The 16916-nt window shown below is 37.5% G+C and overlaps 1 protein-coding gene across 18 annotated transcripts in view; it reads left to right on the forward strand.

Annotated features, from left to right (window-relative positions):
• LOC136844390 (uncharacterized) overlaps positions 1-16916 on the forward strand; it is a 663809-nt gene that overhangs the window by 589828 nt on the left and 57065 nt on the right. For 6 of the 18 annotated variants that reach the window (XM_067113484.1, XM_067113495.1, XM_067113493.1 and 3 more), the window contains exon 1: positions 34-220. The exons of 3 other annotated variants lie outside the window; for them this stretch is intronic. The gene's annotated coding sequence lies outside the window, so the exon portion shown is untranslated. Of the gene's footprint in view, positions 1-33; positions 221-4577; positions 4606-6529; positions 6640-13220; positions 13423-14744; positions 14871-16916 lie in introns of those variants that run through there. 9 more of the 18 variants (XM_067113492.1, XM_067113494.1, XM_067113485.1 and 6 more) reach the window with 7 other exon arrangements.

Raw genomic sequence — 16916 nt, forward strand, 5'->3', positions numbered from 1 at the left:
CAGTGAGACAATTGCAATATAGAACGTATAGTTCGCGTGTGTGTGTGTTTTAAGTTCAAGATGCTCCATTAAGACTCTTTTGACCTTTTTTTCCCCGGGGGGTTCGGTTTTGTCATATCGGTTTTCCTTCTCTCAAATGTGCCAAAGATTCTTCTCAGTGAGGCCGACGACGATCAATCGCAAGATATGAGCAACGTCTAATTGGGGAACTGGGTCATAGGTGAGGAGGATCCATTTTCTTGTTTCTAACATCAACTTGAGGAAGAGGGAAAGAAAGTTGTGGCGAGAGAAACGTAGGCCTAGGTTACTCGCACCAAGTACCCTGCGACTGTAGGTTAGGTTATGACAGCGCTCTCTCTAAGTAGGGTAAGCTCAGACTATTTAGGCCTACTTGCTAGTGGAGCTTAGACCATTGAACGTTCGATGCACGAACGAGGTAACAAGGATTGAGGCTAGACGATGAGGAGCCCACGGTCGAATTCCAACTACGTAGCCCGTGCTTGGCTGTCACGGCTCGCAAGGCCTAGGCTATTAGGCCTAGCCAATGCCAAACCGTTTATTTTTAACAAAATTAAAGTCTGACTGGGGTATCTTATTACAGTATACAAGTAAGATCCAATATCAGTTAAGTTTTTAAAACAGGTAAATATGCTAATAGCCTATTAAATATTACCAGATGCAAATAAGGTATGATATTGATAAGAGTAAAGTAGGCCTAGTTTGTATGTAAAATTGTATTTTACTTTAAACCAGTACTAGATGTTTACGTTGCAATCTTTAGCCTCCTTAACATGCATGAATCCATTGTAATATTCCTGTCACGGAGATAGAAAGTTGCTAGGTTGTTGTCTCTCACCAAGATTACTAGATTCTATGGATTTTTATGTCGACGTAGTATATTTGTGGATGAGCGCAAGCTTAGTAATACAGTGCCTGTTTCAAAGAGTAACTCCAGGCCAATTTTTATTCACCCTGTGCTCTCCAAAGTTGCAGAAAAACATATTTTTAAGCCACTATATAAGAATGTTGAATCTAAAGGATTGTTAGCTGGTCAGTTTGCATAAAGGAAGCAGTTAGGTACCTGCGATGCTATTGTAGACCTGACATGCCATTTGCAAGAGAACCGTGATAAGAGTGCAGAGTAATTCAGATAAATTTTGTGCTGCTTTTGATTTAGTAAATCACAAGGCACTTATAAACTTTAGAATCTTGGAGTGGGTGGATTATTTAGGGTTACTTCAAGATTTCCTTACAGGTAGGCAGCATTGAGTTGCTGTGGATGGGATTTTAGTGAACTGAGACCTATTGTGTATGGAGTTCCACAGGGCAGTGTCCTTGGTCCATTTTTAGTTTTAGTGTATACATGGTTGTTGGCCTGGAAAACAAGATTGGTCAGTATGCCGATAATGCAGCACATGTGGGTGTTGTCTCCACTTTTGAGAAATCAAGCTGCCCTCAGCCTCAATCAGGACATGGACCGGATCAGGGAATGGTGTAGTCCAGTAAAACGAAAACACTATTGATTAACAGATCTCTTACAGATTTCCCACCCCATCCTCCCCTTCAGGTGGATGGAACTTTGCTGAACGAGTCTGAAGCTTTAACTATTCTAGGTGTAACCTTTGACTCACATCTAACTTTTGAGAAAAATCTAATGAAAGTTTCAGCAAATGCCACATAAAAGTTAGGTATTGTTCATATGGCCACATATATTTATAACAGTGATAAAATCAGTGCAACCTGTTTTAGGCCATTTGTACTCCCTTTGCTAGAATACTATTCTCCGGTGTGGATGTCTGCACCTGCCCGAGGTTTATCTTTTAGATAGAGTGGGTCGTGGTTGTAAGCTCCTGTTTCCTAATAGTAGCAGTTATGACTTGGACCATCGACAGATGGTCTCTTGTTTGTCACTTTTTCATAAGTTGTATTTCAACAGAGATCTTTCACATTCACAGTCGATCCCTGATCCCCTTTATCTGCGGAGAGCAACTAGATTTGCTGAACAGCTGCACTAATGTGCAGTAAATGTGCCTTGCTATCGAACTTCTCAGTTCCAGAGGTCCTTTATTCTTCACACCATTGGACTCTGGAACAGTCGTCCAGAGGATGTGCAATTGGAACTTCAGAAGTTCAAGGGAAGGTGCAATGCATTGCTACCCTAATACTATTCTCTCTGCATTTTAATACATTTTTATCTACCTTTTTGTTAATTTATTATTTTTTTTCCTTTTTTAATAAGTGGTATCTTCTCTTTTTGTATTTCCCTTTACCTCCTCTTACTTTTTCCTAATGAGCATCATATTCTTTGGAAGCTTGAATTTCAAGTCAATTTTTTATTTGGTCCTGACAGAAATTTTCACTTGTTATCCCTAATTTTATATGGATTATTTGTGCCCCTTGCCACATTGAGGGCAAGCGTCTTGAGGCATCTCGTTTATAATTACCACACCAGTACTGTATTTCTGTTTAATATACCTACCTTGGCATTTTATTCTTCCTCTGTGATTTTTTTATTTATTTATTTATTTTTTTTTTAGGTGGGCGCTCATGTTCTTCCTCTCTATATTAGTCTTTGGACTAGGGGTAGGCACTTTATTGGTTAGTTCTTGAAGACCACAAGTACTAATTTTTTTTAACCACTGTAGGTGTTTATTTTGTGTACTTGGTTGGAAACTTGTTAGTATGATAGCTTCCAGTTTAAGAGTATGTTGATCTTCAGTTTCTGTTTTGTTTTTCTCCAGAAAGGTTAATTAGGTGATCATTTTTCTTTTTTGGATGATAAACTAATATAATAGGTCATTTACTTACAGTGGGCTTCTTATTTGGTCACACACATACATGCATCATTATACTGTTTATACAAATAGTTACTGCTTGTTAAGAACATAAAATGAATTGTCATACAGTTAGTTATTGCAAGTATATATAATGATAAAGAAAGCCTGTTAATGTTATTGTCATCACTTCAGCATTTGATGCTAATGTGGTCTCTTTAGCTACACTTTTAGTTTTCAAGGGTTTGGGATCACTTCAAAAACTAATAGCAGCAAGCTTTGGAAAGGTTTGGGATCATGTTAAAGACAGTTTTGATTACCTTGAAGACCAGATACTGCAAGCCTCTTATGAGTTGGGATCACTTCAGAGACAATGCTGCAAGCATTTTAAGGGGCTGGGATCACTTCAAAGACTGATTGATGCCAGCTGTGTAAAGGGTTAGGACCACTTAAAAGTATGATTGCAGAAAACTTTGTAAGGGGTTAGGATATTTTCAAAGACTGATTGCTGTAAGCTTTTTGAAGTGGTTGGGGAGGAAGAAAAAGATGGGGTTCGAACCTTTTGATTGCATAGATAAAATGTTAGAGATTAGATATAAAAACAAAAAGATAAGACATAGATCTCCACTTTTCATCAGTTCCAGCACAGGAACCTACTGTGGACATAAGTTGAGGAGTATTTGTAGGCTCAGTTGATTAAACATATCAGATATGTAACAGGGTAATTGAGTTGCTGCTCTTCATCTCATGTAATGATAGTAAGCATATTACCAGTTCAGTTATGATAATGCCCTTGAACTCTAATTAGTTGGCTGATCTGGAAATTGTGTCTCAAGGTTGAGGTTTTCGAAAACCCCCCTTTGTTAAGCTGAAATCATTTGTGTGATAAGCTAACCTCCATGGCCACCAGGTTGTCTGTCTTTAACTTGGATAGCCTTGCATCAGGCTCTAAGACTCCTGAAGTTCTGAAGTCTACCCATTGTCCAAAACCTTATGTTTCTCAGCATCTAACATATACTGTATAAGGAAATCTATAATTATGAAGTAGAATTCAGTGGAAAAAATGTGATTGAATAGAGCTGATTTAAATTTAGTACTATAGGGCCACAGGAATGAGTGTTGTATGCATCAAACGTTTTAAAGTTTTGATGCTGCCGCCACTTGAACCTCTCTACTTTCTCGGTGGTCAAGAAAGTAGTGTGGAATTATGAAACTTTAACAAACTACTGGCCAGTACGTATGATGGCGGTGGTCAGGCCCCCAATATCAGACTCAAAAACAACACCTTGGTTGCTTGCCAGATGTTTACTTCCAGACATCTCCTTGCGACCTGGCCCAACTTCCAGAGTTAACTGGAAAAAGCAGTTGTATACTAAAAAAAAAAAAAATATTGCTACCCCTTATAACCATTTATTTGTTTGTTTTCTGTTGCTCCAGAAGAATCAGCATTTTACTACTTGAAAATAAATCCACTACTGTCACATTCAGTGCTGTTATTATTATTATTATTATTATTATTATTATTATTATTATTATTATTATTATTATTATTATATTATTATTAAAGGTAGCAGATATTGAAAAAAGCAATACAGTACAGTAGTTCGTTACTCATCAAGAGTAACAAACTATTGCTTCTCATCAAGAGCTGATACTTGTTTTATATGTTAGTCTTATATTATTATTATTATTATCATCATCATCATGATCATGTTAAATGAGTAGAAAATCGTACGGAACAATTCATACGCAGAGGAGAAAATCAGCAAATAGCCAGAATATTTGTTTCCCTTGGTCTTCCAGGTTCAAGATGGTGATATCAGCCTGACAGGTGACGAGCTCAAGCAATTTTATAGCATTTGATAGATTAGTGTGCCTAAAAACACAAATTAAATAAAGCCTTGCATAAGAGAAGACCTTTATATGATAGATATACTTTTTTTAAAGTGCAACAATCTTTTAATAACATTATGCTTACCGTAAATTAGAATATCATGGTGTGTCAAGACCACTGGTTGCCTCCAACTTGGCCAATTGTTGTACTAGATAAATTTGATAGATTTTTACGTGAATACATAATTTCTAAAAGAAAATTTATCAGATTTTTTTTCCTTTATTAGAGTTGTTTTGGATAATGTGAGACATTCATTGCAGTCTGTTGTTTTATACAGTTGCCAAATCTTCAACCTTTTGTTTATGCTAATTGTAAACATATATTTTTCATGAAGTAAATATATCAACTGTGTTGGATAGAGCCGCCATCTTAAAATAATTTGTGGTAAGATAAAATTTCCTTGCAAGTGTAAGGTTTGATTTACTCAGTTTGCTAGTTATGAAAGGAAGAAAGTTTGTGTGAGTCGTAATAAATAAATGTGAAATTATTGAATCTATAACAACAGGTGAAGATGTGCAGTAAAGTAACTTTCTATAGCATTGTAAACCGGGAGCTCTTCATTCTCTTGCGGCATTATTTTTCAGTCTTCCATGCGTTGAAGCAAAACCCCAGTATTTACAACACCCTGGAAAGGTACTGTGAATATAGAAAGTGCCACCTGATTATCTGGCCGTAAACATTATCACTTAACAGCCCTCCGGGATGCATAATTTTAATAGCATTGTTGAACATTTCGCAGTAAACTCACTTGATGCTTTACGAAAGTTAAGCTTGTGCGCTAATGGTTGGCTTATAAAATTGTTTGCAAACAGGTGACTGTTACTGCAAGGTCGACCATTAGGTGGTCCAAGGAGATTGGTGGGGGGTAGGAGAGTTAGGTACCGTCGAGCCAGCCTTAGTGGAGTCTATTTCCGACGCGAGTGGATTTTACACGTTCACGCACTCACACACGAACGCACATGCATCCATTAACTTAAGAACGTTGACAAGTCCATATAATTTATTTGTTTTTCACCCGTTATTTTGTTCTTGTTGGTTGAATTTTGGTAAAGGGTTTGTCCATGACATCGTAAAAAATTCAGCAGTATCTGGTTGCATGTGTTAAGAGTAGGACAATTTTGGAATTGCACTCAAATGCTACGAGTTCATGTTGGATGCAGTGTAACCTCGCTGAGAGCTGCCCTTGAAAACATTCGTTGAGAATGCGTGGATAGACATTATGTAGTTCTGTCTCTGTTATAAGCAGACGCAGCCGATCATTTCTTAGTATTTGCCGACCTTGGAATGCTGAATCCATTGTGATGCTGCTTGGACTATTTTTGGATGCTTGCTTCATTCTTCGGACAGCGTAGCGCACCCGCAAATACAGATTCATTGTTATTGCGGTGAATGCCGAAAATTTGATGTGCTTGACATTTTAGAGCTTATGTGTGCAGGGACTATGCGATATATAGTTCTTTGTTCAGTTGCGTTCGACTTACCAAGGACAAGGACGGGCGGAATACGAACATTTTATTGAGATAATTTTCAAGGTCTGTGCATTCAAAGAAGACATTTACTGAAAGAACGCTACCATAGAATGTACTCTTGCGTGCATGTGTTTTTTCAATACAGTGTAGGTAATTTTTTTAATTTTTCAATTTTACCACATATAAATTAATCGACTGCACGCAGATTTTCCAGCGGACAACGAATGAAGGTGAAGCAAAGTTCGCTTAATGAGATTCATTTAGGCAATTGGGTGAGAGAAGTGTGACGCATGTCTCCAGCCATAGGTAAGGAGAGAAAGTCTTTCTTTCTCTTGATCTCAGCTGGCGTCTTGCCCAGTGCCACGGTTGATGCCTGGTGCCGCTGCCACTCCACGCCAAACAACTGTGTCAACCTCTTTCCGTGTTCATCGGAAAGCCCTCTTGGTAGCTGACGGCGTCATGGTGTTTTTCTCAGCATAATTTCTTCCGTCTCCTGCAATACGTTAGGCACATTACGTGTTTGCTAATGTAGTATTTTGTGAGTTACAAGTAGAAGTTACAATTCTGGGTCGATCTGTATACCGAAGGAAACCAAGGTCATTGAAGTGCTTTTGAAAGCATTTTACGGTGACAGTTGCAGGAAATTGACCATAATTCGTCATAACAATAACCTTGTTCAGTGTTGTAAATGCGTTTAAAATTATAAAGTGTGCATGTTTAAATCGTTTTACACGGAGGTTACCTACGCACTTAACGTGAAAATATAGTACTACTCATATTGAAGCGCCTTTGACGTAATTACATTAACCGGTCTTCAAAGTCGTTGCGGATTTAATTGTAGTAGCCCAGGGATTGTTTTACTGTTTTCTCATCATGCTTTTAATGTCATGGGGAAGGATCGTAATCAATAAGAAATGCGAAGTGAATTTCAAATAGTCACGCATTGCGCAGATTGATTGTGATGGATGGGTCCGTGCAGAAGACTTAACAGTTCTTGGTATTATTTAGAACAAGATGGGAGAGAGTGATTAATGGGTCAAGTTAAGGCCAAGGTACCTACGAAGCGTTTAGTTAGAATAGTGAAGTAGCTTTGGTTCGTGGATGTGCTTATGCTTTATTTAGAATGTTATTTTTTAACATTGTATTACAGAATTGAGGATAAGTGGGTAAATTATGATTGTCATTTTCAATATAAAGTGAGCCAACAAGTATATAGAGTATCCTTAACGATGTTGAAACTTCAGTAGAATTTGGGTTGGAAAAATGATTTCACAACTTACAGGAAATGAAAATCAAGATATCGGATTGAAGAATTGCGATTTGTTTGGCCATTTTTTTTTATATTATATGGTGTGGAGATGTGATGCATCATGTGTTTTATTTGTACAGTATAAACCGTAAGTTCAGTTACTAGTCAATTTGAATTAACGTCACTTTCGGAAAATCCACTTGTGGTTAAATGTTACTGACATTCATGTCATGTATGCATGTTAATACGGAGCTGGGGTGGTGTGATTTCCCCCCAAAATTTATTATTTAAGTATAAGACCTATGTCTTAACCTAATGAGTAGATAGCAGTTGTCATTCCACTGGAATGGTCATGAATGTTGACATTATTTATGTAAAATATACCGGAAGAGTGAGATGGTTTTGCCAAATTTCATGTGCACGCAAGTTACTTAACAAATAATAGTTATAATCTGACATAACTCCTATCTCAAAACGGTAAGTCCTTGATAGGCAAATTAAGTGAATCCTACATTAGGATGTTATTTTTGTATAATATATATATACACATATATACATATAAAACACACATATATACACATATACATATACACATATATATACCTATGTATAGCAGCAAGTAAGGGAAGAAGACCAATTCCATGGTTCAATATGCTTGATTTGGCTGATGTTTCAGGACCTTCAGTGGCCCATTCTCAAAGCTGTAAAATTAAAATTTTGTTATACAAGACTCACATAAAATATTAAGGGTTGTTCCACCATGGGAAGAATTTACACACACACACACACACACACACACACACACACACACACAGAGGTGGGGAAGGGTTAAAACAGTGGCTCTTAGAATAAAATATATGGAAAGATGCCCTTGGCATGAAGTCTTTGATGGATAGAGTATTTCGGAGACTTGTTATATGTGCAGGATAGAGGAGAGACGGAGCTGAATTTAGCAGAGTCGTTATTGGATGTTGTCAATGGTAATGAAGGTGTGGATGTATGAAGTTTCCCCTTCCCTTATGGAAATTGAATGGGGGATTTTGAATGTGAATGAAAAAAGAAGGCTGAAGTTGTTGACGTGAGCTCTTTTTGCAGAATGTGTAAGAGGAATTGAAAGGGTGAAAAATGCAGGGATAGAAGGAATTGGTAATAAGGTTAACACAGGGGAAAGGGTGGATCAGGGGGGTTTCAGATGGTTTGGTCATATGGAAAGAATGGACGGTAGTAGGATGGTAAGAAAACCACAATTCAAAAGTGTTATGAGGGAGAAGGAGAAGGTTCCTAGAAAGGTTGGGATTGATGGCATAAAAGAGCTACAAGGGAAAGGAGGAGTCTTCATACCTAGTAAGTGTGAATGAGCATACAAGATAAAGGTGAATGACGCATTTTGTGATGCACTGTTGGTGAGCCTTCCTTGTAGAAGTATGAGGCAATTTAATTTGGAAGTGTTCAGCACTGGGTGTTCATCCATTGCAAAGTAGTTCAAAGTTTTGAATGTTGCAGTTATCATTGGGTTGATTTTTCTATTGAGCCAGCAAATAAAAAATCGCTGAATACTGATATATATATATATATATATATATATATATATATATATATATTGTGTATTTATATATAAAACATGTACTGTGTCAGTTTCTTTTAATTGCCAAATTGTGGATAGACATCCTCTTTAGAAATCTTTCAAAGCGTTAACCGTTCCATATACCTCTGTAAATATCATTCTGCCATTTGTCTCTTGCATACAAAGTTCTGCTCCATCCGTGTAGCTTTTTGTAGGTCTTCCTCTCAACTATAACAAACTATAGTATCTTTCTCCATCTTATCATCCTCCATTTCTTTCATGTGACCAAACTACAGTCCTTAAAACGCTGATCGTTCATGTTTTCGTTAGTGCAAACCTGTAACCAGTTCTTCTTCTTCTTCCTCTTTATTATTATTATTATTATTATTATTATTATTATTATTATTATTATTATTGTACGGTAGGTGAAACCTATTCATATGGAACAAGCCCAAGGGGCCGTTGACTTGAAATTCAAACTTCCAAAGAATATGGTGTTCATTAGGAAGAAATAAGAGTAAGTAAAGTGAATTACAGAAAGAAGAGATCCCACTTATCAAAAAAGAAAGAAATAATAAATAAAAAGTATTAAAATGCAAGAACAACAGTACAGTATTAGGGAAGTAATGCATTGCATTTTCGCTTGAACTAATGAACTTCCTTTCAATCTCTCTTGCTCGGCATAATCTAGAAACTAAAACTTTTTTTCATCCTCTTTGCTGTCTACATCCACTCCTTATTACCTCATCTCTGACAGTTCTGCCTTCTTGTCTTATTCACTTCTCTCATCCTACCATCATCTGTTACTCCCAACAGCTTCCATTCTTCCACTTGTCGTGCTAATCGTCTTTCTTTGGTCTTCCTGATTTGCTCGTAGTGTTCAGTTCCACAACTTTGCGTCTGCATATATTCTTTCTCTTTGTGAAAATATTAAATGTTTTGAAGGCACAGCATACCTTTGACTCGGACCCGCTTTTACACGAAACCAGTCACTTTTGCCAGTACATATTTTATCGTAAAAGCTTATTAGTTTAACAATTTACCTTCCACATTCATTTCACCACCCATCACACCATCCATTTCCATCAGTGCTTTCATATGGGGTTTCTGTTTACTTAGCTACGTAGAGCAATTTCCTTTTCCTCACCTCACACAACTACATTTCTAACAAGTACACGCTTTCTCGTCTTAATCCACAATTTGCGTACCTTATCAGTCCTTTTGTATGTTTTATCTTCTCAGAATTCTATTGTACACTTTCCCTGGCATTTTGAGTACTGTAATACTGTTCTGGATCCTTTCTATCTTACAGACATACCTTACACATCATGGCCAGCTATTTGATCCCACGTTCACTGCCGTACCGTAGTATGTCACTTGTTATCGCATTATCTCATTAGTACCGTTCCATTATTTGAACTCAACGTCTCGGGTTCACATTAACTTGCATTCATGCATCACCGAGACCTGCTTTGAATCTATGTTGGACATTCAAAAACTCTTCGAAATATTTTTAAAAATACTCACCCAAGTGATACAGGACTTCATTTTTTCCGAATTTCCATTGCAGCTTCTATTCATCGTTTTCTATATATATATATATATATATATATATATATATATATATATATATATATATATATATATATATATATATATATATATATATATATATATATATATATATATATATATATATATATATATATATATATATATAAACCTATATATATATATATATATATATATATATATATATATATATATATACTATATATATATATATATATATATATATATATATATATCTTGAACTGTTGTGTATCTGAGTATATAATTTTTCACCTCCTTCGAAATGGGAAGACTATAGTTTTGCTCTTTGTACACTTGTGCGTGTTGTCTAAAAATAATTTGTGCAAACACGCTGATTTTGTATCTCATTCAGTTTCCTGGTATTCTTGTTTATAATCGCGGGTGCTATCTCATAAACATAATTGAAGGGAGAATGGAGCATGGATGTAGTGTAGAAGAAAGTTAATTAGTTTGAGCTTCTTATGCTGGAAGTTGACATAAATTAATAATTCTTCACCACCAAGGGCTGAGAGAGTTGGGAGAGGTACCATCTACGCTTGCGGTTACGATTCCACCACGTTTGACATTGCACCTCCTTCATTAGAAGCAGAATGTGTGGCAATAACAAGGTCGCTGGTAAAGGACTTGGAAAATTTTCTGACCAACAAGTAAATGAGATGAGTCACGATGGAAGAAGGTGAATGTCAGCGGACATAGCACGTATGACAGCCTAGTAATTTTTTCTCCCATTAACAAGTTGTGACTCCAGTCTTTTCAACACTTTCTGCAAAAATATATTTGTTGGCTTTACGTCATGGCCAAGAAAAACCTGTAATTCCTTATCAGCAGTGTTATGAGGAAGTAACGCTTTCAATAGTACTACACGGCAAACTTTGTCAAAACATTGTATTGAAACCGTATCTGGGAAAGGCATGGTCCCTATATTTTAAACATTTGATTTACCAATTAGATCCTAGTTTCTCTTCTCTCTCTCTCTCTCTCTCTCTCTCTCTCTCTCTCTCTCTCTCTCTCTCTCTCTCTCTCTCAACGACGGGCATAATGAAAATTGATTTTTAAGTGCTTTGTTTTTTTTATTATTGTTGAGGATAGTTTTTATGGCAATTAGGGCTAATTACCACCAATTTGAAACATCAAAAGTATAATGTTGCTGGTTATATTGGTCTCTTATTGAGGCGGATATTTACCTTGATTTTATCCTTATCCTTACGTGTTTATCATTGTCGTTTGATACGGAAATGTGAAGGTTGGCGATTTGTCACTCCATTGCCTCCGTAAGGGTCGAGTTTCTTTGTTGGCTGGTAGTCACTGTTCCCTTACCTTCCTTATACATAACCGTGACTATTTTTCAAGGCGTCTAGCCCTGTCTTGCCTATATATCAGTTGTCTTCATGTTTGGAAATTTCCTTGCTTTTGAGCTAGCCTTCCAAAAAGGCGGCCTTCACGGTTTTATCTTATTAAGTGGGTTTTGATATACGTCACCTTGGGGAAAATGTAGAATGTTGTAGCGAAAAATAGAAATCTGATACAGTATCTTTTTTTGACAAAGAAGAGAACGGTATTTATGAAAGCAACAAGATGTATCTAACAAATTTAATTTCTTCATTTATTTCATTCACACTAATGATGTTAAATATAGTTATCAGTGTTACTTTTTATGTAATATTGGTTTGCTATATGATTATCTTTACAAAGCTTTGTTATCTCGTATTTGGGATATCGTTGACAATCTTCCAGTTATACTCCTGACATAACAATGATAGGACCAGGACGTAGGGTCCTGGACAGGACGAATTTCTCCAGTTTCGTTTATTCATCGTATTATGTCATTCGGTCTTTAAGGATAAGAAATGGAAATGACCGATATCAGTAATAAGTGGAAAAAATGATTATTCACGGAAGATAAGATCAAGGGAGTATTGTTAACGGGTTAATCGTAAGTGATAACGTAATGACAACAAGTACGTGGTTAGGGGTTTCACATGCTTCTTTATTTCGTTTATCTTAGGAAACGAAGTTTGTACAGCCCACCTGAGTTGTGATAAGTCGACTGTATAAGAAAGGAGCCCCAGGCTGAAGAACTTCTGTGTCTGCTCTTTGTCACATGTACGATTTGGTGAACCAGATTGTGAAGCCCATGACATCCTTAAAGGTTGACTCTTACAGTCTATTTTCCATGACTTGAAGTCTTACGCACATGTTATTCTGGGATTGGTTGCTACCTTGGTGCTTAATAATTTAGTTTCGGGTGACCCTGATATTTTACGTTGGTTGTAATGACGATCGAAATGCGTCCTGACGTATTTTGACTTATTTTAGATTTATAACCCGTTACGTCATTGTACGCATGGAAATGTGACGTTTGGGCCTTTTAGTATGTTCGTGACGTCACAGCACCCCACCTGCCTGTTCACGAGCTAGGTAACTTGCAGCATCGCAATTAAATTTTTTGACGATACATTTGTTTGTGTCAGTTTGAGTTCTTTATTTCTCAGGTGTCACATTATTTCCTTCGAAAACCGAACATTGGGGTACTTTATGCACTTGAATTGACTTGTAATCATGAGATCTTGATGCTAAAGTGTAATAGTCTTTTTGGTAATCGGCATCTCAGCGCTGTGGTGGGGGAGCGTTGGCGCGCACCCGTGGGGCTGAAACCAAGGGTTGAGAAGAACCCTCCACGTCCACGAGGAGCAGTGGCAGCGAGTTGGAGTCAGAGTTGCCAGTGAGCATTGTGAGGTGAAGTAGTGAATGTCGTGGACTTTGTCGTTGATACATACAAACTTTTCGGCTTTTATTTTTGAAATTATCGCTCCTGTACTTAGGATTTTGTGGATATTATCATCAGTCATTCGCGTATCGCAACCGTGGGACCGCTTAAGGTAAGCGCATTTGTCGTAAAAGGTGTTTGAAATCATTGAAAAATTTGAATTCTCTCCGGGGTGGACATCATGAGATTCTCAGCACTTTTAAAAGTGCCCGGCTTTTAAGTTTTTGTTTTTCTGGACAGGGGTTTCTAGAGATTAGCGGAAATTAGAGAACGTATTTGTAATAAATGAAATCTCTAAACCATTTAGTGGCATAATATTATAGTGTGAGAGTTTGTATCCATTTTTGCAGTGAATTCATGTTTTAAATTACAGATTGCAGGTAGGGCCCCTGCATTGGCTACAAATTCTTGGTTTTACAGTAGCAAATTGTCAGGGTTGAATTGGTGGGTTGCTTGATATAACGTTAGTAAGTAGTGTAACAAATAACCAGTTGTAATTGTTAATACAGAGTTAGTGATATTAGTGATTTCAAGGGGCATAGGCTAACTTGCATTCTTTTGGTTATGGTTTCTTGCTTGTGAGTTGTTATGCGCATTTTCATGAGGATGAAGCATGAGAGAGAGAGAGCCTGGAAGCTACTGTAGTTGTCACCAGTAAGGTTTTGGTCACTGACCTCAAGAGATTTTATGACGTAACATTTGAGAAAAGGACACAAGACATGTTGACACGTAGTTAGTCTATTTTTTCGTTTATTATTTCCGTGTCCCTTCCCGTCATTTATTTTAGAAATACAGATCCTTACACATTATAATAAAGTTTAGCATTTGAACTTGCCTCTTCAGGGACTGGCTTGTAAAAAAATCTTTTAACGGGCTATTAATATTATTCGCTCAGGTGTGTGTGATCGTTGGGAAGGGCTAGGCAGGAAGGGTGGGTGTTCTTTTTTCGTGCCGTCGACTAGACAGACGGTCATCAACCCTTAAGGATGCGCTTTAACTTGTCGCGTCCCCTCCCCCTTCCCCTTCCGTTTCCTTCTTTATCCATTGCTTTGTAGCTTCTTCCGCAGTGCAGAAAGATGTGTACATTTCCACTGTTGTTCTTCAGTTTACCAAATCTGACTTTGAGCAACATGGGCGGTTTCTGGAGAAGCTTGCCTTTCTGCCCCTTGTGTTTCTATCCCTCGTTCCGTTGTCTCCCTTTGGTATTTTTGGTAGTGTGCCATGTATGCTCGCAGGGGACGTTTGGAGTGTAGCTTAAATGTTATGTAAGTTTAAAGTAATAGGTATTAAAGAAGTACAAAAAGGATATGCGTAGCCTAACAAGTGTCATTCTGCCAAATTTGAAAAGTACTTTTTTCTTTTGTCGAAAATTAGATATATAATCCTCCCGACTTTTTCCTAGTTGTTTGTTCAGTGGGCCGCTGTAAGGCCCTTCAGTTTATTTGGAACCACTCCTGCAAGACTACGGTGCCAATACTTGCTGCGTTAGTTGCAGTGAGTTTTCGGAAGGAAGAGCTTGTTGTTGGGTGCGCTACCTTGGTGCAGTATTTGTTATTTGTGGTATGTAAATGTACAGTTGCTGGTTGCTAAGGGCAGAAGAGCATCCATGTAGTAAGATTACTGGAAGCTCTAATTTAGACTTCATTGGCGTTTAATTGTATTTCATTAAGGTGCAATATGGGCCATTTTCCACTGGTCTGGTGAAATGATTGTTTGTTACAAGTTGTTTACAATCAAATTCATAACCTTACAACGTGATTATTTGCGCTTGCTAAGGTCCTTATACCTGTTGAATGTGGCTTGCTTGGTTCTAACCCTTACCCGCCGTTTATTCTCATTCTTTTTAAAAATAGCCTCAGCCACTATCCTTTGGATCCCTCTTACGCCATTGCTATTTCCGCTTCCTCTCAGCTTTTTTCCCAATTGATTTGAAAGTCCCTCTTAACTGGTTAGTGCCATAGCCTAAAACTTGATAGAAGCGTCCCCATTACAAAATGAGGCATGTGAGAGTGACCATTTTTATTAATGAGCGGGACCGGGTAGTTGTAATTGGGGATATAACTTCGCGCTTTAATAGAAATATTCGGTGAGAATACATTATTAATATGTAAATTTGAAAGGTAAACTAAGTTTTGCTAGACCCCGAGTATTCATCTTTGTCTTTACCGTGATCAGTAGATGGTCTGGTTTCTTGAGTCAGAGGTCCACGACGGTCGTTTAGACAGTTGACGTCTGTGACTGTAGTTGTTAAGCAATTTTCAAAGCCAAGGTTACGGCTACATAAGCAATTTTCAAAGCCAAGGTTACGGCTACATCCTTTCAGGTTAAAGAAACGGAGATCTGGCTCGAGGACAGATGTCATATCAGTTGTGCGAGGTTGGCAAACTCCACGCTCACGTGTGATGCCCCTGCAACTCTCTCTCTCTCTCTCTCTCTCTCTCTCTCTCTCTCTCTCTCTCTCTCTCTCTCTCTCTCTCTCTCTCTCTCTCTCTGAGTGCCTCCTGTTACCTGTAGTGTTATCGATACCTTTACGTACGTAGGCTATCACGGGAATAGATTTGCTATAGGCTATATACCCTGGTAACTAATAGTTACAAAAATCATTACTTGGCAATACAAGTATTGCACCCATGTAAGAATAATAAGGCTTTGGGTCTAGAGGTAGTGCTTATTTTTGTTTGGGGCACAACAATGGTACAGATGGGAACGAGATGGAAGTTTCATAATTTAGGAGCAACGCCAGAAAACTTTTAATCATTCATTCATGATTCAGGGTGATTGTCAGTTTATTTTATTAATGAACAACAACTTATTAGAATAATGATAACATTGAAAGAATTGCATTTAATAAAACAGTCGTCAGATACGTGATACATTGTGCAATAAATATGTAGTAATTGAGTTAACTGTCTAGTTGCTAGAAGACAGCGGTCTTATTATGCATGACAAACTAAACCGTGCTTCCCAACGTATATCCATTGAAAACCATTGGTTTTCTGAACAATAATACTCAATTTAATAAAGGATTTTAAAGCGCAAAGTGTTATGTAAGTGTTATATTACTTTGTTTGGAGAGCAGGGCAAAATTCTTAGGGGCCTTTTGTGTTATGGAAGAGAGAGTACGGGCAAGTTCTGGATCAGCCATCTGTTCTTAACGGAGAGGATCCCACCTGGAATATTGTAGCACCTGCTGTCATTGAGCTGCAGAAGTTTTAATGGAATCGTTAAATAGGAAAAAATTAATTGTGAATTTCAACTTCACGAATTATAAATGCCTGAGATCAATTGCCACCTTGCTTTTCGTTTCGCTCCTATTGTCTTTTAACATCTATTGTTGCTGATAATTCATTCCTAGAGGAGTGGGAGCTGGGGGCGAATCTTTCGTCAGCAAAGATGTATGTATTCCGTGTGCGTAAACGCACGACAAAGTAAAGCAGGCAACCTTAACACAAATAGCCATCAGGTACGGTATACTCGGAAACTGCACGACTGAAGTTTCATCGAACCAAACGACCCCAGTTGAGCACTTTGCATGTCATTGGTGGGGTTTGCTTGCTGGAAGGCGTATGATGTCATGTTATTCAGTTTTTTCTATATTACGTTGTT

The sequence above is a fragment of the Macrobrachium rosenbergii genome, chromosome 12 (genome assembly GCF_040412425.1).
Source record: "Macrobrachium rosenbergii isolate ZJJX-2024 chromosome 12, ASM4041242v1, whole genome shotgun sequence".
NCBI lineage: Eukaryota > Metazoa > Arthropoda > Malacostraca > Decapoda > Palaemonidae > Macrobrachium > Macrobrachium rosenbergii.